Source organism: Eschrichtius robustus, chromosome 18, assembly GCF_028021215.1.
Source record: "Eschrichtius robustus isolate mEscRob2 chromosome 18, mEscRob2.pri, whole genome shotgun sequence".
NCBI classification, from domain to species: Eukaryota; Metazoa; Chordata; class Mammalia; order Artiodactyla; family Eschrichtiidae; genus Eschrichtius; species Eschrichtius robustus.
This window is the reverse complement of record NC_090841.1, coordinates 50,301,142-50,326,205: the sequence shown is the minus strand read 5'-3', so window position 1 is coordinate 50,326,205 and position 25,064 is coordinate 50,301,142.

Genomic DNA, 25,064 nt, shown 5'->3' with positions numbered 1-25,064 from the left:
AATTGAAAGGAAGGTACAGATATTTCCCTTATATCCCCTACCCTCCCACAAAGATAACCACCATCATTATCAACATCCCCCACAAGAGTTGTACATTTGTTAACAATTGAACCTATATTAACACATCATTGTCACCCAAAGTCCATAGTTTACATTTGGGTTCACTCTTGGTGTTGTACATTCTGTGGGTTTGGACAAATGTATAAAGACATGTGTCTACCATGGTATCATAAATAATAGTTTCACTGCCCTGAAAATTTTCTGTATCTCCTGCCTCTTTCTATAAGAGCACTAATCCCATTATGAGGGCTCCACCCCCATGACCTAATTACCTTCCAAAGGCCCCACCTCGAAATATCATCATACTGGGGGTTGGGCTTCTACATATGAGTTTTCAGGGGACAAAAACATTTAGTTCATAGCAAAAGGCCACCTTACCTCTGTGCTATTTTTCTCGCTCTTTCACTCTAATCCTGAGAAAGCAACGGACAAATCCAAATTGAAGGACATCCTATAAGATACCTGGCCAATACTCTTTAAGACTCTCAACATCATAAAAAACAAGAAAGACTGAGAAATTGTCACAGTTTGGAGGAGACAAAGGAGACATGACTAATGCAGCATGGTAACCTCTATTGGATCCTGGAACAGGGAAAGAACTCTAATGGAAAAAACTGGTAAAATCTGAATATAGTTTGTAGTTTAATTATTAGTTTTGTACCAATGTTAAATTTTTAACTTTGATAAATGTAACCCTAATTAATATTAGGGAAACTGGGAGAAAGTCTGTATGCTTTTTCTGAACTATCTTTACGAATTTTCCAAAATTCTAAAATTATTTCAAAGTAAAATATTTTTAAAAAGAACATTATTGTTGAACAACTATCTGTTACTAAACTAGGATGCTAGTTTTAAGAGGAAGGCCAGAGCAACACAATTGGTAGAGATGGCTTCTGGAAGGAGTGGGCCATATGATAGGCCCCAAAAGGTGGATAGGACTTGAGGCTCAGTCACTGATTCTTCCAAGCCACAAGACTTTGTTCGAAATCTACTTTCTGACCTTTTGAATAAGACAGGATTCTCATAGACGCTGCCTCAGGTAGTTCTGATACCAAAGCAAAGTGATTTGTCTTAAATTTGGGAGCCCTGAGGCTAACTAATTCCACCCAGGCTGCCTTTTACCCAGAGTCCCCAGACATTGCCCAAATTGAAGGTTCCTCTGGTCACCAGGACACTTCTTTCCCTATCTTTCTGAGGCTTTACCTCCCGTTGTCCCTCTGTCCATCTAGTCGACTCTGCTCTCTGAAAGCAGGGTCGCCCACATTCTTAGCTTGATCTCAGAATGTTCCTTTCACCTCGAGGCTTTTACTTAAATGAGGTTTCTTCCAAAAGAAAAACTTATTAAACTTTCTCCATTGTGTTCTCTTCTTTCCTTATTACAGCAGAACAAGTTGGTTGGGCAATTAAAAGCGATCAAAACATTCAGGACCATATCGTCTTTAGGTCAGCTCTTTCATGATTTTAAAGGAAAAGGTAATTCTTTTTTTCTTTTAATAAGTTTATTTATTTATTTTTGGCTGCATTGGGTCTTCATTGCTGCACGTGGCTTTTCTCTAGTTGCGTTGAGTGGGGGCTACTCTTCGTTGCAGTGCACGGGCTTCTCACTGTGGTGGCTTTTCCTGTTGCAGAGCATGGGCTGTAGGCGAGCGGGCTTCAGTAGTTGTGGCATGTGGGCTCAGTAGCTGTGGCACATGGGCTTAGTTGTTCCACAGCATGTGGAATCTTCCTGGACCAGGGCTCGAACCCATGTCCTCTGCATTGGCAGGCGGATTCTTAACCACTGCACCACCAGGGAAGTCCAGGAAAAGGTAATTTTTATGTAGCATAATGAAATACGGAATCATGGGAAAATGAGGAAAGAGTGCCTACTTTAAAAAAAAAAAATTATTTATTTGACTGTGCCGGCTCTTAGTTGCTGCACGTGGGATCTTCGTTGCAGCATGTGGGATCTTTTCGTTTTGGTCCCTGATAAGGCATTGAACCCGGGCCGCCTGCATTGAGAGCATGGAGTCTTAACCACTGGACCACGAGGGAAGTCCCGAGTGCCCACCTTTTCGATGAGATTAGATTAACTCTAAAAGCAAAACCTAGAAATGAATGATAACAATAATAGCAACAAAAAACTGTATAGACTAATTTCACTTATGAGTAAGATACAAAAATGCAAAATAAAATATTAGCAAATGGATGTAGCAGTCTATTACAAGAACAAAACCATATCCATAAATGCAAACAAATCTCTTTTTATAAAAAAAAATTTAAGGAATAATTGCCATGTAACATTAGTTTCAGGTGTACAACATAATGATTTGATATTTGTATATGTTGCAAAAAGATCACCACAATAAGTCTAGTTAACATCCATCACCATTGACAGTTACGCTTTTTTTTTTCTTCCAATGAGAACTTTTAAGATTTATTGTCTTAGCTACTTTCAAATATGCAGTACATTATTACTAACTATAGTGGCCATGCTGTACGTTACATCCTGTTTGACTTCTTTATTTTATAACTGGAAGTTTGTAGCTTTTGGTCCTTTTGACTCATTTTGCCCACCCTCCACCCTCTGCCTCTGGCCACCACCAATCTGTTCTCAGTATCTATGAGCTTGATTTTTTATTTCTTTGTTTTTTTAATTCCACATGTAAGTGAGATCATACAGTATTTGTCTTTCTCTGTCTGATTTATTTCACTTAGCATAATGTCCTCATGGTCCATCCATGTTGTTGCAAATGGCAAAATTTCCTTCTTTTTTTATGACTGAATAATATATAGTATATGTAGTATATACACACACTACATTTTCTTTATCCATTCATCCATCAATGGACACTTAGCTTGTTTCCATATCTTGGCTGTTGTAAATAATGCTGCAGTGAACATGGTGAATATATCTTTTCAAGTTAGAGGTTTTGTTTTCTTTGGATAAATACCCAGAAGTGGAATTGCTGGATTGTAGGGTAGTTCTATTTTTAATTTTTTGAGGAACCTCCATACTGTTTTCCATAGTGGCTGCACCAATTTCCATCCCCACCAACAGTGCACAAGGGTTCCCTTTTCTCCACATGCTCGCCAACACTTGTTATTTCTTGTCTTTTTGAAAATAGCCATTCTAACAGGTATGAGGTGATATCTCATTGTGATTTGCATTTCCCTGGTGATGAGTGATGTTGAAAGTCTTTTCGTGTACTTGTTGGCAAGGCTCCTTTCTAATGGCTGCATACTTCATGTCCACGTACCATAATTTATTCAACCCTCTTTCTATTGGCGACTATGTGGGTATCCTCTTACTTTTGACTATTACAAGTAATATAGTAGTAAACACTTTGGGAACATCTACCCTAATGCACATATTTCTTTAGGAATGATATTGAGGAGTAGAATTAGTGGTGAAAAGGATATGTGAAGAAAAATACAATATCCATTTGATAAATCTCTCCATAAGTTAAGAATGGAAGAAAGCGGTCTTAATTTAATAGAGTATATTAATGGGTAAATAATCATCATAATTAAACCTATATAAACTATGCAAAAATTCTTTGTTGTAAAAAAAATAAAAATTATAGAAAATATGGAAACAGTACCTGTGTGTTACAAACATTCAACTAATAAGAAATTGCTAGCAATTGGGTTGTATCCTTTTGCACCTGTTACTCATTAAAGCATAAATATATAGATGGGGCTTCCCTGGTGGCGCAGTGGTTGAGAGTCTGCCTGCCGATGCAGGGGACACGGGTTCGAGCCCTGGTCTGGGAGGATCCCACATGCCGTGGAGCAGCTGGGCCCGTGAGCCACAATTACTGAGCCTGCACGTCTGGAGCCTGTGCTCCACAACAAGAGAGGCCGCGATAGTGAGAGGCCCGCGCACCGCGATGAAGAGTGGCCCTCACTTGCCGCAACTGGGGAAGGCCCTTGCACAGAAACGAAGACCCAACACAGCCATAAATAAATAAATAAATAAATATTTTAAAAAAATATATAGATGGATGGATATATAGGTAGATAAATATATATGCATATTAAAATATTATTATATGACACTTCTGAAATTTGTTTTAAAAATTTTTATCAACGTGTTAAATTTCTTCTATATTAGTACAAACGGTTCTACCACATTCGTTTTTATTAGTTGCATACTCCATAGTATACCGTAATTTATTTAATTCTCCCTCTATTTGGGATATCTTGGGTTTTCTCCAAATTTCTTTATTTCAATAATGTTGTTTTGAACATTGTTGTACATCTGTCCTAGTGTTCATATTCCTTAGGATGGATATCAACAAATAGAAAGGTAAGCAGGAGCTGAGGAAGCAGGGATGAGCTCGTGTATAACTTTGCGAAACCTACCTGAGCAGAGAAGGAAAAAGATAAGGCATTATCTAAAAGTGTTCAAAGAGATGTTGATCTTTTTGGGGAAAAAAAAAGCTAATATACGCATAAGGTAACAGCACAAAGTAAGGAAGAACTCACAACGAACGTCTGCAGCCTCATGCGCCCCTTCTCGACCCACTCTCATTAGGATTCAGGCTCTTCACCTCCATGAAAACTTCTCTGGCCATGGTCACCAAGGGCCCTTCATGCCATTGGACACTTTTCCTCCGTGACGTTTGGCTTTGTTGGCCACCTCTTTTTTCTTGAAACTTGGGCTAACTTGGACTCCATGAAACAATTTTCCCTGGAGCTGTTTTTAGCCCTCTGACCCCTCCACTTTCTGATTTCTCTTCAGACCCTTTTAACCCCCCTCACATCATCACGAGTGCAGACCCCAGGGTTTTCTTCACTCTCTTCTCACTTGACCTGCTCTTATCATGTGAGCTCCTCTGCTCCCTTGGTTTTAAGTAGCACCTAGACTTCAAAATTCAGTTTTAGTGCAAACCTCTCCCTTGAGTTCTAGAACCATCGACATCCCTCTGTTGACTAGACACATGGGAATTTCGTAGAAGCTTCAAACCCAACAGGTCCAAAACTAAATTCATAAGCTTTATTCTCATTCCCAAATATTTTCCTCCTCTTCAGGGATCAATTATAGGTACTAGTTAATTGTCCATTAAAATATCACTTTTATCAAATCCCACATGTAAATGTATCAACCAGGCTCCTCAAGTATCAAGAGACTCAAAATAGTGGTGTATTAAACAAGATACAATATATTGCATATTTAAGGTTGCTTTTCCCCTTGAAAATCATTCTGTGGCTCTAAAGCATGCAGTTTGTTGTCATGATCTGACTATTTACACATAGAAAACTTATTTTAACTGTATTTTATAAAATTTATGTCAAAATAGACTTTTCTTTATATTTTGCTATTTGGAACAAAGTTAAGGATTTTATTCTTCTCTCTGGACAAAAGGAAGTTATTAAAATAGTAGGTATTAATTTTAACACCCTTTTCTGTGTTATTTGTTGGTAGGGCATTTGCTGTAAAATACTGAAGAAAAAGAATGCACACATACAGATTATTCAATGGGAAAAGCTGATTCAAATCCTCGGTTTCAAAGGATCCTGTTTACTTGCATCTGTAATAATATACAGTGCCATTAATGAGGACTGCTTCTATTAATTCTTGATTCACCTTGGGTTTTGAGGTGGTGATGAGAAAAAAATGGAAACACATTCCAACTTATAAAAATCCATGTTTTCCTTTAATAATGTAGAATATCAGTGAAATCTTAGAAGTGATAGAGTTTTGGTTTAAGTTAAACCGAAAGTTATTTGTGATCATTAACATAAAAATATTATAAAATCCCTAAGGCACAGTACTGAACATAGTCCTAGAATGTACGGATCTTAACCTTGGAAGAGATCTCAAAAATGACATGGTTTAAAGGTCATGAATTAAGTACCTACAGGCTGAATATGGTCGGCTAACTATGTGTGTCTACGTATATATTCTGAATGCTTCAAAAATAATGTGAAAGCCATCAGCTGAGGCATGTCACTGGGGGCATATTAACACTCTCGTCTGCCTCCTATCCCATACCTGCTTGAGCCTTTGAAGACATCTGAGTTTGTAACCCCAGCCAGTTCGACTTACCTTCCAATTAAGCACATCTGCCAGGTGGTGATCCAGCCTCTGCTTGAACACTCTCAGGGATGGGGAACAGAGAGCTTATTAAAATTTCAGGGAGGCTTCCTTGTTCGGAAGTTCACTGAAATTGAGCAGCAACTTGATTCCCAGTAACTTCCACCTAATGGTCGAGCTACACAGAACAAGCCTAATGCCTCTTCCACATGACAAAACTTCAGATAATTGATGGGATCTATCATATCTTCCCATTTCATTCCAGGGCTTTTCTTCTCAAGGTTAAACACCCTCAATTTCTTTAATGTCCCTCATTTGGCATTCACCATCCTGATAATCCTCCTTTGAATGAATGTAATTCCATTTGTCAATGACCCTTATAAAATGTGTTTCTGGGAATGAACATAGTGATCTACATGTTGTCTGCCCAGCCCAGGAAAGAGTGGGGTTATTAACACCCGTGTTCTGGGCATTACGCTTCCATTAATGAAATTGAGGGCTACATTAGCTGTTGTTAAGCAGTTAGCAACAGGGATGAAAATGATGGTTAAAGCATGAAATGCAGCTTGACCAGGTTCAAAGAAAGGAGGATGCAGTTTAGAAGTGAGTGAATAAGTAATAGAGATACGTCTTAACACTGAGGAACTCCTCTATTTCAAAGGACATAGGGAATTATATTAGCAAAGGTATATATTTTTAAAATCTGAGAAGAATGAAAAGAAACTAAAATGAATGTATCTGAACTGATAATGATTACTCCTTTTTTTCCCTTCCTGTAATGCGGCAGTCACATGTTTTATAATTTAAAAATTTAAAAATATTATCAACCTATGCACATTACTACTCTATTCTGGTATGTGGTATTTTTATCCCTCATGTTTCTATATACTCTGTTTTATATACATTAAAGTCATGTTCAAATTTGCATACATGCTCATACAACTATATTTTTCTGACATCCAAAATCATCTTTTGACATTTGGCAAGGGAAATCAGTATTTTTATCTCACTGTAGCAAATAAGAGTTTCCTATATATATTTCTTATTTCACTTCTCCCAATTCCATCTTTTCCACGTTGCCATGGCTGAGTTCCATGATCATAGCAAATAAAGGTAAGGGCCACAGTGATTCTCAGGCCACTCAGACAGGGAAGTAAATACTTAAGTATTTTTGCTTTAGGGACTTATAGGTGCTTCGGGAGCAACAACAAAGTTCTCATATTATCCCTTTCAAGCCCCTGTCCCTGTACTGCTTTGAAGCTACAGAACCCCATTTGCATGGACACCTTTCAGGTTTCCGAGAGGAGTCCTAACCTTCTGTATTTATAATTTAGCATTCTTTCAAAGGGCCTAACTGTTATATAAACTGCAGGCTCCACAATCTGGATTTACCCTGCCTTCCTCTGCAAACTTCTTTTGCACACCTGGCAGCTTTTTCACTTACTCATGTATTGGCTTGATGTGGAGGTGTGCCTTGATCTTTGATCCTAAATCCCATCTCATCATTCAGCCCGTTAGAGCACTTCCCTGCTTCTGCTCAAGGTCCAGGAAGGTGTTTCCCCTCCCTTCCTCTTGCCAGTCTCCTTGCCAGGGAGCCTTTACCCTTATTCTCAGACTGATTGGCATCTGAGGCCAGGACACTCGGAGTGAATGATGCCTGCCTGCTGGTCCTCAGAATTCTGGGCATGCTCACTGTAATCTCCCACCATCATGCCTCACTCACTGCTCTTTGGTTCCCAGAGTGCTTTGATCACAACCTCTCTTGGGCACTGGCCCTTCCGCTGTACTTTAGCATCACATCATACTATCTAAGGTGGCTTCTCCAGTCCAGGGTTGCCCTAATGTATGTCTGAACAGGACCTTGGCTCATTCTTCCTACTCACCTGCATTGGGTCACCATAAAGAAATCTCAAAAACCTTATATCAAAGAAGTAATATACATAATTTTGTATATTGAGCATGAGGGCACAGTTTCAGTGAAAAAAAGGGAAATGCTAAACACATGAAGGTGAGGCCATTTTCAATTCTTGGCTTCCCTAAGACTTTAGTACCTGACTTCATATTCTTTTCATTCTAATTCCCGGCGACATTTCCAGTGACTTCAGTGTCATCATGGGTAGCCCTGCCAATACTCTGGCTTCCCTTGGTTTATAACCTCAACTTCAGTGATCTTTACTTTCCACTCTGCTTTAGAGTCACAGGTACAGGTGTCATGTTTACCTGACCCTCGATGGAAGGAATAAAGGATGTCATAGCCATCTTATACCTAGCACAGGTATGACTGTGCTTATGACTAGCACAGCTCTTTAAATATATATTAGGAGCACAATAAATATTTGTTGATTAAATGAATCTATAAATATTTGGAAAGTATAGCCATAAAATCAAGAATGATAAATGAAGCTTGAGTGAGGTCAGTGTCTTGGGAATAATAATTGGAAATTACGATCCAGAAGATATTTTATTATTCAAGTTCAAATAGTATTCTCCCTTTTGAGATATTCTAAATATGAATAACATAGGTTTAGGAATTATAATTTTTTCTCTATAATCACAGGGCATCCTTTTTTTCCTTGAAATTATTCTCAATATATTTTAAAACTACACAATACCATTTAACATTTGAGCAATACCTCATCCCTAGAAAAGGAAGTTTTACGAGGCAATTTGAGCATATCTAAAATTTCATTTTGACAGTTGGAATTAGAAAATGGTCTATTTACATTGTTACCTAAATTATAGTTATTAAGCAGTTAGCCAAATCTGTTCCAATAGACCTGATACGTTATATATGTAATACATTACATATGTGTACATAAAACACAAGACTAAAGAGAGTTTTCTTGGAGATTTTGTTAGTATTTGAAGATGTAGAATGACTTGAAAGTGTCCATATTGTTTTTGAAGAATTGCTAACAATCAGGCAACATGTCCTGTTCTTTCCTTTGAGAGTCATGAGTACACATACTGTCAAAGATCTCACTGGAGATTTTGTCCATGAAAATAACTCTGATTGCTTGAAGCACAACTTTTATGAGACTCTTCGATTTGTTTCCCAAAGGTCAAGTTCAATCCTGGTGGCTTGCTATAAGAATGTTTTAACTTTTATTCAGTTATCTCTACTTCCTCTAACTGCCCTGCACATCTCATCACTCAGCAAATAAAACTCCAAGCAGTAAAGTTGGTTAGCTAGGCGTACTCTGTAAAACACGAAGATTTATTCTTTCAGTGACCTTAATGATAGTTTTAGTGTAGTAAATTTTTTATTACAGTAAATTATTTATTGCAGAAGAGGCATCTGAGTCAACAAGGAATGTGGAAATAATAGTGGAGAAATTTATGTTGTTTTTCTGAAGCATCTCCCCACCGCCCTTATGCTTCTAACAAAAACCTTCCATTATGTGAAGCGAATGCTCGAAATAACGCGAGAGAAATTAGATTTGTAAAGAGGGGAGACTGCACGTTCAATTTCCAGGGTCTTCCTGAAAGGGGCTCTTCTCCTTCTTCATACTTATACCAGAGCCAACTAGTTCACTAGCTTACTACCAGAGAAGCTTTTCAGGTGCTGCTCTCCGAGAAGGATCAAAGTTCTAACATTTTCCAGGTTGTTGATATTCTTTCAAGAGACCTTGTCAAGAATGTGTCTAACCCAGAATCAGTGGGGCAGAGGCATCATGGAGATCAAATATCCTCTCCTCCCACTCCTTACCTAATCATTTGGAGAGCAGGAGGTGACAGATAAGCTGTCACTTGAATCTAAACGTCTATGTGAAGTAGACTATCTGTTATTTACAATTCCAGAAATGGGCATTGTTGACGTCTCTTGGACAATGAGAGCTCATCCTTTTATAGTTAGAACCCTGAGGTACTCTGTGATCTTGAAGCCTTCTATGAATCTTAAAATGATGGTGACCAATGACTTAACAATCAAACAATTTTATTTCTTTACTTGCTTAATTACTCATTTATTTATTAACTGGTTACTCCCATTTAGTATAAGTAGTGAATAACCACGAAGTATCTATTAACCATAGTATTGGATTAGTCAGAACGGGTCTGTAGTGACCTTGCCAGATAAAATAGTTAACTATAGAACACCTTAATAGTAACTGAATTCCTATCCTTTAAATGGGAAGCATTATTTAACATTTCAGTAATCCATAATTAACAATACATTTTAAAGACCAACATCCATTTGATGAAAAGTGATACCTTTTCTGTGGTTTTCCAGGACCCCAAACACATTACCTTGCAATAATGATTTAATAAATATTTATTTAACAAATAGATAGATGAATAAATAAACTCACTCCTCAGTTTAGTGAGGTACGTCTTTATTTTTTTTCCAGAAAGAGTTTGTGATTTACTGATTTTTTGGAGCTCTCACATATCCGCAGATGTCTTCCTGTTACTTTCATAGGTGAAAGCCAATTTGGCTGGAATAAAAATCTGGCACTAGACACGTTTCCCTTCAAGCGTTTAGAGATGCTACACTCGCTGTCATTTTATACAGTTGCTCTTTAATCTCAGCCCAGTCTCTTCTCCTGGTTTTCTGCTCCTGTTCTATTCAGATCATTCCTTTTTACATATTATTAAGGATCAAGTAGTTTTCTGAAAAAAATTCTTTTAGTAAATAATATCTACAGAATGATTTCCCTTTGAATTTTTAAGATAGTTCCTTTTTCTTGATTTAGAGTATAATTTCCACCAGCTACATGTTTTATTTATTTATTTATCATTCTGACTGAGGGGAGATTTATGCACTTCTAGGGTTCCCTGTTAGAGGAGTTCTATGGATCTTACTTAGTCCAACCATTTTTGTGTGGAGACCTCAGGCTCTGAGACCCCAGGATAAGTGTATAAATATCAAAGCGATTGGTCCCATTGTTACTCCAAGCAGAGTAATAAAAGGTGCCCAACAGCATTAGTCATTAGAGAAAGGAAAATTAAAACCATAATGAGGTACCACTACATATGGGTAAGAATGGCTAAAATGAAAAATACAGACCCTACCATGTGTGCTAGGGATGTAGATGAAGTGGAACTCTCATACACTGCAGGTGGGAATGTGGAATAGCACAACTTGGTGAAAAGCATCTGTGGATTTTTAAAAAAACTTCGGCATACGTTTATCATATGATTCAGCTTTTCCACTCCTAAGTATTTACCCATGAAAAATAGAAGCATATGTCCATACAAAGACCTACATACACATGCTCATAGCAACTTTATTTCTAATAGCCCCAAACTGGAAACCACCCAAATGTCCATTAACAAATGAATGGATAAGCAAACTCTGATATAGCCATTCAATTGAATACTACTCGGCAATAAACAGATGAGCTATTTAAACATGCTGCAACATGGATGAGTCTCAAAATAACTATGTTGTATGAAAAAAGCTAGAGAAGATGGAGTACAAACTATGATTTATATAAGATTCTAGAAAATGCAAACTATCATGACAGAAAGCAGATCAGTGGTTGCCTGGGAGTGAGCAAGGCGTTCGGGGAGCGGGGGGATGGATGGAAGAATTATAATCAGGGGTGAAGGGTATCTTCGTTATTTTTGTGGTAATAGTTTTCATGGGCGTACACATTTGTCCAATCTTTTCAAATTTTACACTTGCGATAGTTTACTACATGTTGATTATTCCTCAATTAAACTGTTAAAAAAGAGACATCATAGTTTATAGGTCTTTATAAAAATTTTTGAAATTTATTACTTCCATTCAGCTTTTACTCATGGGACTTGATGATGGGCCAATACCATCATTTAAGATGCGGACTAAAATTTGTTTTCTTTTAAAATTATCACTAAGATATTAGCCAGCATATCCAATAGTTAAGTGTGAGACAGAAAATAAAGACATAATTACTAAAGGAAAAAAGAAAAGAATGACCAAAAAAAATATGATTCTAATTCCAGACATTCCTGGAAAGCAGCACCAGGGAAACCTGGCCAGGAGTTGGGAAAAGGCTATACAAATGCTGTTGGGCAGCTCTGCCAGGAAAAAGTTATAAATGACTGAAGGACTATGGCGTTTGTGATGAGAAAGGAAATTAATCTTCTTGTAGCTTTACTTTCAAGTTTTTCCAGTTAGAATTGTCTCCTTTGAAAGACAAAAGAAGTGATTAAGGAGTAATAGTTTGTCTTTAATTTTTTAATGAGTAATGTGTTCTGAATATTTGGTTAAAATGTTTGAATTTTGGAAAAGGCCATTTTTAAAACAAAAGTAGAATTTTATTAAACTAGAAATGGACTTAATGTTTCTTTGAAATTTGCTTTGAGAAAATTGAGTTCCCCGTTATAATCAGTTATAGCTGAAGTTGATGAAACCATTTTGTCTGTTATAGACTTCCCAGATTATTAGAAAAAATACAATAGGGGCAATAGATCTGGTTCTCCTCCTTACATGGACAAAAAAAAAAAAAATCTCTGGATCTGTAGCTAACTCATATAACTTCTATGGGTCTCAAATTCATCGACTAAAATACCAAGTAGTTTAATGTAACTCTCAACTCCACCCTAGCTGTATACTTTATGATTCTGTATATTTAGGTTAGGGATATAAGCATTTTCAGGCCATTTCTTATCTTTCTAAAGATAGAACAGAAGAGGAATACTGTATAGGCAATTTAAATAAGAAAAGGGAAAGAACTGATGCTATCTATGCTGGCACAAAATGAATTTATTACTATAGTTACATCATTTATAAATTATTGATAGTATTCTCTTCATCAGTTATTTCCTAAAATTCATCTGTATTTTTAATGAACACTGCCCACAAATTATGGTGAGTGCCCTATTCCAAGATAAAATGTGCCTAAATAGTGTGCAAATAAACCATTTTTCTTAACCATAAATTCCTACAGAACTCAAGAGTTGTTTTGGTTTGCATTTGCAATTGTAAGTACTTTTTCCTCTTAAATTCACTCTGAGGATATATCCATTCACATGGGACTTCCTTAGGTTGGCAGAGCTCAGCTAGAAAGCTAGAAATACAATAATCAAAAAGAAATTATGAAAACATAGGCTATGGGAAATTTTAGGAAAAAAATGTGTAGAAAATTATACAGATCTACCAGCATAATTCCAGAGATAGACGTATGATGTCTTGTATTGTGAATGTTTCTGCTGTAAAATGGCAAACCACACAATTACCATTAAAACTCAAAATAAGGAGCCAATCAGCTGACAAAGCTATCAGAGAAACTAGGCCAAAAAAAAAAAAAAAAAGGGGAAGGAATACAGGAAGGGATGGGAAAGTAGTTCACTAATCCTCTTGGGGAGAAATTGGCTCTATAATATGATAGAGCCAATATGATATGGTGAGCAGGCAAATGGAGGAGGGCAAAGGAAAGAGAATAAACCTAAATTCACAGGGATTTTTGTCATCTAGGAGAGAGGAAGTGAATGTATTCCCCTAGGTTTGCACAGACTTTGGGGAACGTGGTTTTGTGGAAACAGCCTAGTCTTGGTCTAAGTGAGACATGAGACTGTCACCCAGCTTGGCACCTGTAGCCATGAAAATGACTTGGTTTCATGGCACATGCCAAGAAGATTCATTCACTGTGGAGGGTTTGTTATTCAGACAACTGCACCAATTAAATTGCTGGTTGGTCTATGCAGGAGGTACCTCTGGGAGCACCAGATCACTAGTGCCAATCAAATTGGGAGTGACTGAAACATCTCTCTGGTCAAGAGACAACACTAAGAAAGGTAGAAATCATGGAAATGGCAGTTCGAATTTCCCTACCCCCATGCTTGAGCTGGAAGGAGCTTCTTGAGTAGATTAGATATTGTGGGTATACCCAGGACAATACTGTGCCTGTGGACAATACTGTTTAAATTTATTGCTTATTGCTTTCTCAAGAGGCCCTAATAGAAAAATCACATGACTTTTTTTTTTTTTTTTTTTTTTTTTTTGGTAGATGTGGTTTATAAATGGAATGCCTGGAACTTGTTATATCAACTTCATAGACAAATTTTATGGTTGCAAGTTCATCGATTTTTAAGGGACTCTCCTGGTAGTAGAATCCCCTTTCCAACTTGCTCCCTAGTTAGAACATGTCCAAACGATAGAGAAATCATCATCTCTTGAGGCCACTGAAAGGAGAGATCTTACCACTGGAAAATTCTTCCTTATATTAAACCCAAATCTAAATGGCTAAAACTTGTACTTTTTGCTTCCTGATTGAACCTTACAAACCATACTCATTAATCTAGCCTTCAGCAATGTTTCTCTATTTTGTTTAAAAGATGTCATGAAAGGTCTTGCCTTACTTTGCTTAGGTTCAGATAGGTGCATTATATGGCACTGACTTGACCATGTGTAATATTAAATACGAAACTCTCATTTTTATTGAAGTATATTTGATTCACAATTTTACATTAGTTTCCAGCATACAGCATAGTGATTCAGTATTTTTACAGATTATACTCCTTTAAAAGTTATGAAGATAATGGCTGTAATTCCCTGTGCTCTACAATATATCCTTGTTGATTATTTTTTATACATAGTAGTTTGTACCTTTTATTCTCATACCCTTAACTTTCCCCTCTCTCCTTCCCTCTTGCCATTGGTAGCCACGGGTTTGTCTACTATATCTGTTTCTGTTTTGCTATATACATTCATTTGTATTATTTTTTAGATTCTACATATAAGTGATATTTTACAGTATTTGTCTTTCTCTGATTTATTTCACTAAGCGTAATACCCCCAGGTCGATCCATATTGTTGCAAATGGCAAAATTTCTTTTTTTATAGCTGTGTAATATTCCATTGTGTGTGTGTGTGTGTGTGTGTGTATACCACATCTTCTTTATGCGCTCATCTGTTGATAGAAACTTGGGTGCTTCCATATCTTGGCTGTTGTAAACAGTGCTGCATTGGGGTGCATATATCTTTTTAAATTAGTGTTTTTATTTTTTGGGATATATACCCAGGAGTGGAATTGCTTTATAGTATGGTAGTTCCTTTTCTAGTTTTTTGAAGAACCCTCATAATGTTTTCCATAGTGGCTACACCAATTTACATTCCCACCAACAGTGTACAAGGGTTCCCTTTTCTCCACATCCTTGCCAACATATGTTATTTGTGTTCTTTTTGATAATAGCCATTCTGACAGGTGTGAGGTGATATCTCGTTGTTTTGATTTGCATTTCTCTAACAATTAGCAAGGTTGAGCATTTTTCATGTGCCTTTTAGGCATCTGCATATCTTCTTCAAAAAAATGTCTATTCAAGTGTTCTGCCCATTTTTTTATTGGGTTGTTTGCTTTTTTGATATTGAGTTGTATGAGCTATTTATATATTTTGGATATTAGCCCCTTGTCAGTCACATCATTTGCAAATATTTTCTCCCATTCCATAGGTTGTCTTGTTTTGTTGATGGTTTTCTCTGCTGTGCAAAAGCTTTCAAGTTTAAGTAGGAAACTCCCATAATAGCTATTGGTAATATAAACTGTTGAGGAAATTAATTTGATATTATATATCAAAGCATTAAAAAATGTTTCCCTTCAGCAGGATAAACCCTTTCCTTTAAAAATAGATGTTGTTGGAAATTCCCTGGTGGTCCAGTGGTTAGGACTCCACACTCTCACTGCCGAGAACGTGGGTTCAGTCCAGGGTTCGGGAACTAAAATCTCACAAGCCATGCGGCGTGGGCAAAAAAATTAGATATTGTTAAAGTTATGATATGTTTCCATATCTGGGTGAAACTTTTTAGTATCATACCATGTTACTACTTCTAGCCTCTCTTCAACTGCAGTTGTCCTCTCTGCAGTTGCCATGTATTGACCTCTCTGGCTTTCACTGAAGAGTTTAACACCTGACTCACTTCCTTCCTTTCCACCCTAAATGCTGCCTTCATTGTGAGTAATTTTACTGTCCATATAACTTACACTTTTGTTATTTTATATTCATAGATCCTTGGTTTCCTTCCCATGAATGAGTTTAAGAACTATTAGAGCAACTCACCTAACTGGGTAAATGGTACCAATGCAAACTGGTGGATTTCAGCTTAACCCATAACATAATCCAGAGATCCTTTTCCATTTCCATTTTCAACTCTCATTCCCATTCCCCACGGTACCAATTCCAAACCATATCACTCTTCTCAAACCCTTCCTCTCATCTGCATACCCCTTACTCTCATCAGTTCACCTCATCCTAAACAAAGAAGCCATCAAATTCCAGCCTTACTTTCCTTTTTTGCTTTATGTAATAGGAAGAGGTGTCACCCTTCTGTCCACATCATTGCTTAATTTCCTGCTGTTCCCATTGTTGCCTAAAAAACTACCTTGAACATAAATGACTTGAAGTCAAAATGTATTATTCCTTAAATTTTTGTCAGTTGCTTGGGCTCACCTGGATGGTTCTCTCATGAAGTTCCAGTTAGATGTAGACCAGCTCTGAGGTCATCTGAAGGCTTGAGTCGCCTGGATGACTGGCAGAGATGGCTCCTTCACACACATGTCTGGAACCTTAGCTGAGATGGCTGGGCTGAGCATTTCTCTCTGTCTCTGTAAGGCTAGTTTCCTCACAGCATGTGATCACCAGGTAGTTGGTTATCTTATAACGTGGCTGGCATCTTCCAGAGCAAGCATTCTAAGAAACTCAGTGGTGAGTGGTAAGATTCTTATGGCTTATGTTCATGAGAAGTGATGAAGCCATTCAGTGTCAGCTCTGCCTCATTCTTTCGCCAGATACAAGGGGAGGAAACTGCTCAGGGATGTATATGGAAAAGTTATTCTTTGGGAAATAATCTTTGGAGACTAGCAAACACACCTGCCTTTATAGAACTAAGAACTTTAGAAGCTCATGCAGTTAATATACACCCTTCTTGTGGCTGCCATCTGCCTACTAATGGTCATGTTCTCAAATGTACTTTTATGTCTAGATTAGGATATTTATTTCTAATTAATTATTTTTTCTGATCACTATTTAATGAAATTAGAAATTGATAATAATATTGGGAAAAAAGCCCCTTCCACCTGGAGATTTAAAAAGCAAAAGTAATCTTCATTTCTTTATAATAATAAACCACAGTGAAAGCACCACATAGATATATTTCATAAATCTCATATATAGAGCATATAAACAGACATATTTGCAAAGAATATTAGAAAATATTCTCAAAGATATTCCAGAAGTCCTAGGCTCAGTGGTTGTCACCAAAGTGTAAAGGGAAGTAAGAACTGGGGAAATGGGAGACAGAAGTCAGAGGGAGAACTTTTTCTGTATATCCTCTTATATTTTTTACATTTTCTACCATTACAATGTATTAACCATTACATACCTGGATACATACTACATAAATGGACTATCGTAAAATAAAAATAAGTGCAAAATCTGTTACCTATCTTGTGTTGTGGTGACAATAAATTAGCTACTACAATGTATTTAAATCTACTCCTGGAATATAAGAAGTTAAGAAATATTACCTCTCTTCTATGTATGTGTGTGTGTACACACACACACACACACACACACACACACACACACACATATATATATAATATATATTTAAAGTCAAAGATTTTGTTTTGAGAACCATCCACTTAAGAACTAAAATAACCAGCCTAACAATAATGCATTACTTCCAATTTGATAGCTAGAACTTATTTAGTCATAAATCAATTAGGGCCAATGGTCTACTAAACGTATTTTCCAATTGATCAAAAGTAGAGAACAAAACTAGGACACCTGAATGTCAGGTTATGAGAGATGATTTTAAAAGATTAATACTCCATTTCGTGTGTGCTTATATATATATATACATATATATTATTTTTATTTTTATCCATTCATCTCACTTCGATTGTTTCCATGTCTAGTCCATAGTAAATAATGCTGCAATGAGCATAGGATGTAGATAATCTTAAAATAGTGATTTCATTTCCTTAGGATATATGCCCAGAGTTGGAATTGCTGGATCATATGGTAGGTCTATTTTGAACATTTTGAAGATCCTCCGTACTGTTTTCCATAGTAGCTATACCAATTTACAATCCCATGAACAGTGTATAAGGGTTTCCTTTTTTCCACATCCTCTATAAAAGCCAAACTCATAGAAAAAGAGTAAACTGATAATTGCCATGGTGTGAGGGAAATGGGTGCAGGTGGTCAAATGATACAAACTTCCAGTCACAAGATGTATAAATTCTGGGGATGTAATGTACAGCATAATGACTATGGTTAACAACACTGCATTGTGTACTTGAAAACTGCTAAGAGAGTTGCTCTCAAAAGCCCTTACACAAACACACACACACACACACATACACACACACACAATTATAACTGTGTGAGGTAATAGATGAGTCAACCAACCTATTGTAGTAATCATTTTGCAATACATACATACATCAAACCATCATGCTGTGCACCTCAAACTTACACAATGTTATATGTCAACTACATCTCAATAAAGCTGTGGAAGAAAAAGAAACAGTAATATATTTGTGTGCTTTAGTAAAATATATACCATTACACAATGATATTGCATATGTCATATGAAGATGACATCAAAATCTATTTTTGAAATTTTTTAACCAAAAAAGTTTAAGAAGGACAATTTTTTAAGCTGGTATAAAAAGGAAATAAAACTCTTTAGCAAATTTTTGCTAGAAAAATATTTGTCAATTAAGTTAATATCCAAAGACTTTTCTCTTCTTTCCCACAATATTATTTATGGTTTGAGTTGTAGTGGCTAATTTTCAAAAAAGTCAGCAACTGTTTGACTATTTCAATCTATTGTATATTGCATATTTTCAACTGATTTTTCTTTTAGATAAATTCCAAGAGAAATAAGACATTATTAGTTGATTGACATAAAACTGATTTAGCAATGCCTTTTTAGTGTCCAACCTATTTACTTTATTATTTTTCAAATTTAATTTATTTATTTTTACACAGCAGGTACTTATTAGTTATTTATTTTATACATATTAGTGTATACATGTCAATCCCAATCTCCCAATTCATCCCACCACCACCACCATCCGTGCCCTGCTTTCCCCCCTTGGTGTCCATACGTTTGTTCTCTACATCTGTGTCTCTATTTCTGCCTTGCAAACAGGTTCATCTGTACCATTTCTCTAGATTCCATATATGTGCATTAATATACGGTATTTGTTTTGCTCTGACTTACTTCACTCTGTATGACAGTCTCTAGGTCCATCCACATCTCTACAAATTACCCAGTTTCATTCCTTTTTATGGCTGAGTAATATTCCATTGTATATATGTACCACATCTTCTTTATCCATTCGTCTGTTGATTGGCATTTAGGTTGCTTCCATGACCTGGCTATTGTAAATAGTGCTACAGTGAACATTGGGGTACATGTCTTTTTCGAATTATGGCTTTCTCTGGGTATATGCCCAGAAGTGGGGTTGCTGGGTCATATGGTAATTCTATTTTTAGCTTTTTAAGGAACTTTCATACTGTTCTCCATAGTGGCTGTATCAATTTACATTCCCACCAACAGTCCAAAAGGGTTCCCTTTTCTCCGCACCCTCTCCAGCATTTATTGTTTGTAGATTTTCTGATGATGCCTATTCTAACCGGTGTGAGCTGATACCTCATTGTAGTTTTGATTTGCATTTCTCTAATAATTAGTGATGTTGAGCATCTTTTCATGTGCTTCTTGGCCATCTGTATGTCTTCTTTGAGAAATGTCTATTTAGGTCTTCTGCCCATTTATGGATTGGGTTGTTTGTTTCTTTAATATTGAGCTGCATGAGCTGTATATATATTTTGGAGATTAATCCTTTGTCTGTTGATTTGTTTGCAAATATTTTCTCCCATTCTGAGGGTTGTCTTTTTGTCTTGTTTATGGTTTCCTTTGCTGTGCAAAAGCTTTTAAGTTTCGTTAGGTACCATTTGTTTATTTTTGTTTTTATTTCCATTACTCTAGGAGGTGGATCAAAAAAGATCTTCCTGTGATTTATGTCAAAGAGTGTTCTTCCTATGTTTTCCTCTAAGAGTTTTATAGTGTCTGGTCTTACATTTAGGTCTCTAATCCATTTTGAGTTTATTTTTGTGTATGGTGTTAGGGAGTGTTCTAATTTCATTCTTTTCCATGTAGCTGTCCAGTTTTCCCAGCACCACTTATTGAAGAGACTGTCTTTTCTCCATTGTATATCCTTGCCTCCTTTGTCATAGATTAGTTGACCATAGGTGTGTGGGTTTATCTCTGGGCTTTCTATCTTGTTCCTTTGATCTATATTTCTGTTTTTGTGCCAGTAGCATACTGTCTTGATTACTGTAGCTTTGTAGTATAGTCTGAAGTCAGGGAGTCTGATTCCTCCAGCTCCGTTTTTTTCCCTCAGGACTGCTTTGGCTTTTCGGCGTCTTTTGTGTCTCCATACAAATTTTAAGATTTTTTGTTCTAGTTCTGTAAAAAATACCATTGGTAGTTTGATAGGGATTGCATTGAATTTGTAGATTGCTTTGGGTAGTATAGTCATTTTCACAATATTGATTCTTCCAATCCAAGAACATGGTATATCTCTCCATCTGTTGGTATCATCTTTAATTTCTTTCATCAGTGTCTTATAGTTTTCTGCATACAGGTCTTTTTTCTCCCTAGGTAGGTTTACTCCTAGGTATTTTATTCTTTTTGTTGCAGTGGTAAATGGGAGAGTTTCCTTAATTTCTCTTTCAGATTTTTCATCATTAGTGTATAGGAATGCAAGAGATTTCTGTGCATTAATTTTGTATCCTGCATCTTTACCAAATTCATTGATTAGCTCTAGTAGTTTTCTGGTGGCATTTTTAGGATTCTCTATGTATAGTATCATGTCATCTGCAAACAGTGACGGTTTTACTTCTTCTTTTCCAGTTTGTATTCCTTTTATTTCTTTTTCTTCTCTGACGGCCGTGGCTAGGACTTCCAAAACTATGTCGAATAATAGCAGTGAGAGTGGACAACCTTGTCTCGTTCCTGATCTTAGAGGAAATGCTTTCAGTTTTACACCATTGAGAATGATGTTTGCTGTGGGTTTGTCATATATGGCCTTTATTATGTTGAGGTAGGTTCCCTCTATGCCCACTTTCTGGAGAGTTTTTATCATAAATTGGTGTTGAATTTTGTCAAAAGCTTTTTCTGCATCTATTGAGATGATCATATATGGCTTTTATTCTTCAATTTGTTAATATGGTGTATCATATTGATTGATTTGCGTATATTGAAAATCCTTGCATCCCTGGGATAAACCCCACTTGATCATGGTGTATGATCCTTTTAATGTGTTGCTGGATTCTGTTTGCTAGTATTTTGTTAAGGATTTTTGCATCTATATTCATCAGTGATATTGGTCTGTAATTTTCTTTTTTTGTAGTATCTTTGTCTGGTTTTGGTATCAGGGTGATGGTGGCCTCATAGAATGAGTTTGGGAGTGTTCCTTCCTCTGCAATTTTTTGGAAGAGTTTGAGAAGGATGGGTGTTAGCTCTTCTCTAGATGTTTGATATAATTCACCTGTGAAGCCATCTGTTCCTGGACTTTTGTTTTTTGGATGATTTTTAATCACAGTTTCAATTTCATTATTTGTGATTCCTCTGTTCATATTTTCTGTTTCATCCTGGTTCAGCCTTGGAAGGTTATACCTTTCTAAGAATTTGTCCATTTCTTCCAGCCAACTTTTTACTTTAATCTTAATAATTTCCAAGAGTACTTCAGTGACTTTGTGGATGACTTAATTAAGGTTAATGCTTTGATTTCAATTCTAATGGTCTTTACCATTATGTTAATTCAGTATCTGACACATATAGCCACATCTTGAAAAATATCAAAACCTAGCACTATACTACATGTGAAATATTAAACTTCAATTCATCACTCTAACTATGACAACCTATCTCTCCTTCCAACTCTGTAAAACTAATATACCTACTCTTTGACCTTAGGAAACATTTAGGCCCTGGACCACTGTATTTCCTTCTAATCTGTCCCCTTCTTTCTAGGTTCACTTTCATCCCTTCCAACCCGAGATTCCAAAGTCTGTCATTTCAATCTCTCTGTCACTATTACTCTGCCTCTTTTCCTCCTTGCCCTTCAGTTGCAACCCCTTATAAAAATCTGAACTTTGGATTGATTTAACAGTTTTACCTCTGTGCTTTTTCACAGGTGAAGCCTACTGAAAAAAGAAGTAACAGAAAGTTTTTCTCATGTTTAAAATACCTCTTTTTGACATCACATCCCTTTTTAGTTATACCTAAGTCCCAAACTTCTGGTGAAAATGGAACTGCTTTATAGAGGGATGAACGTTTATTGCCATCACTTCAGTACATATTCATTCCTTGTTTTTTCCCAGGATGAATAATGGCCTATAAAATGAACCCTTTTTACTTCATCTTACTTGTTACTGTTGGTCATTCTCTCTTTTAAGCAAGAAATACCTCCTTAGCTTCTGTGACTTTATCTTCTCCTGGATTCCATCCTATTTCCTAGGTTTTCCTTCTTAGTTTCCTTTGCAGGCTTATGTTTTTCTGCCCATTCCTTAAATAGTCACATTTTCTGAGGCTACTTCATCATCCCTGGTTCTTTTTACTTTTCACACTTACAAGGTTACTTAAACCACGTTCATGGTTTCAGTTAGCACTTACATGTTTTATTTGTTGCCCTAAAATCCTCCTTGAAATCAAGACCCATAAATCCAGCTGCTTTCTGAAAATCTCACTTACACATCTTACAGGAGTTTTGAGCTCTATGTGATTTAAAATGACCTAGTAATTTTCACCTCAAATCTGCTTCTCAACTGTATTCTCTCCTTAAATGAATGGCATGAAAATTTCCTCATTCATGGACGCTAGAAACATAGGCGTCATCCCCGACTCCTGTCTCTCACTCAGTCTCCATATCCAGTCATTCCTAGAGTCCTGTAGATACAACTGTTTTACTTCTGTCATGTATTTCTGCTGATACTCATCTATTACAATGCTATTAAATGATAATTGTTGAAGTCATCATTTTTCCTTTTCAGAAGCATTTGCAAGAATATAGGCTCTCATAAAGACCATGTGGTGACAAGGACCCTATAAAATACAACAGACAACTCTGTTCCTTCCCTCTCTACACTGTTGCTAAAATATCAGCAGCCTTGAAAGTATCCTCCCTCATAATGAAGTATCTAATGAAACGTTATCATAATATTTTAGAAGACATACAGACCCCACCTACTGATTTTTATTTCCATGGACAATGTTTGCAACTAAGATGTATAGAGTAGGACTTTGGAGTCAAGGTGGGATCTTGAGAAATTCATTAAACATTCTTTTTAGGAAAAAATTATAATAGTAGATAATACTTATTTCATAGGGTTATATGAGGATTAGGCAAGATATTATAGAGCTGTATAGGTGCTAAATACTCATTTTTTCTCATTCCTTTCATTTTTTCTTTTAATGCTTCCCCGAGTACTTTCTATGTGTCAGTCTTGGACTGACTACTTGGAGTGCTGCTTGAAGGGGAGAGAGCTTCTGAAGCATTATTGACTATGTACATGAATGGAGGTACCATATTTGCACCATATACATTCTCACTGTGAGGCACCACCGATGACTAGAAACCTTGAATATATTAGAAGATCCCATACAAGCAACCTCAAAAAAACCTAACAGTGACTACTTTTTAGTTGAAAGAGAAAAAATGTAGTAATTTGAAACCAGTATATATTTCATCAAATGGCAGAAGCCTAACTCTTCTTGGAATGTAACAGGAAACATTGGTGAGGGAATTAGTAATGACAACTACACAGGAAAGAATGACATTAATAAAGAAATAATTGGGCCAAGGAGTACTTCCCAGAACTTCTGCTGCCAGCGTCCTTGTCCCCACGGTGAAACAGAGCTACCCCCCGCCTCTGCAGGAGACCTTCCAACACTAGCAGATGTTTCTTTGAAAATCCACAAAAAGGAATGGGACAACAAAAGAAGTAAAGAGCAAGAAAAACTACAATCCTGCAGCCTGTGGAACAAAAACCACATTCACAGAAAGATAGACAGGATGAAAAGGCAGAGGGCTATATACCAGATGAAGGAACAAGATAAAACCCCAGAAAAACAACTAAATGAAGGGGAGATAGGCAACCTTCCAGAAAAATAATTCAGAATAATGATAGTGAAGATGATCCAGGACCTCGGAATAAGAATGGAGGCAAAGATCGAGAAGATGCAAGAAATGTTTAACAAAGACCTAGAAGAATTAAAGAACAAACAAACAGAGATGAACAATACAATAACTGAAATGAAAACTACACTAGAAGGAATCAATAGCAGAATAACTGAGGCAGAAGAACGGTTAAGTGACCTGGAAGACAGAATGGTGGAATTCACTGCCGTGGAACAGAATAAAGAAAAAAGAATGAAAAGAAATGAAGACAGCCTAAGAGACCTCTGGGACAACATTAAACGCAACAACATTCACATTATAGGGGTCCCAGAAGGAGAAGAGAGAGAGAAAGGACCCGAGAAAATATTTGAAGAGATTATAGTCGAAAACTTCCCTAACATGGGAAAGGAAATAGCCACCCAAGTCCAGGAAGCGCAGAGAGCCCCATACAGGATAAACCCAAGGAGAAACACGCTGAGACACATAGTAATCAAACTGGCAAAAATTAAAGACAAAGAAAAATTATTGAAAGCAGCAAGGGAAAAATGACAAATAATATACAAGGGAACTCCCATAAGGTTAACAGCTGATTTCTCAGCAGAAACTCTACGAGCCAGAAGGGAGTGGCATGATATATTTAAAGTGATGAAAGGGAAGAACCTACAACCAAGATTACTCTCCCCGGCAAGGATCTCATTTAGATTTGATGGAGAAATCAAAAGCTTTAAAGACAAGGAAAAGCTAAGACAATTCAGCACCACCAAACCAGCTCTACAATAAATGCTAAAGGAACTTCTGTAAGTGGGAAACACAAGAGAAGAAAAGGACTTACAAAAAGAAATCCAGAACAATTGAGAAAATGG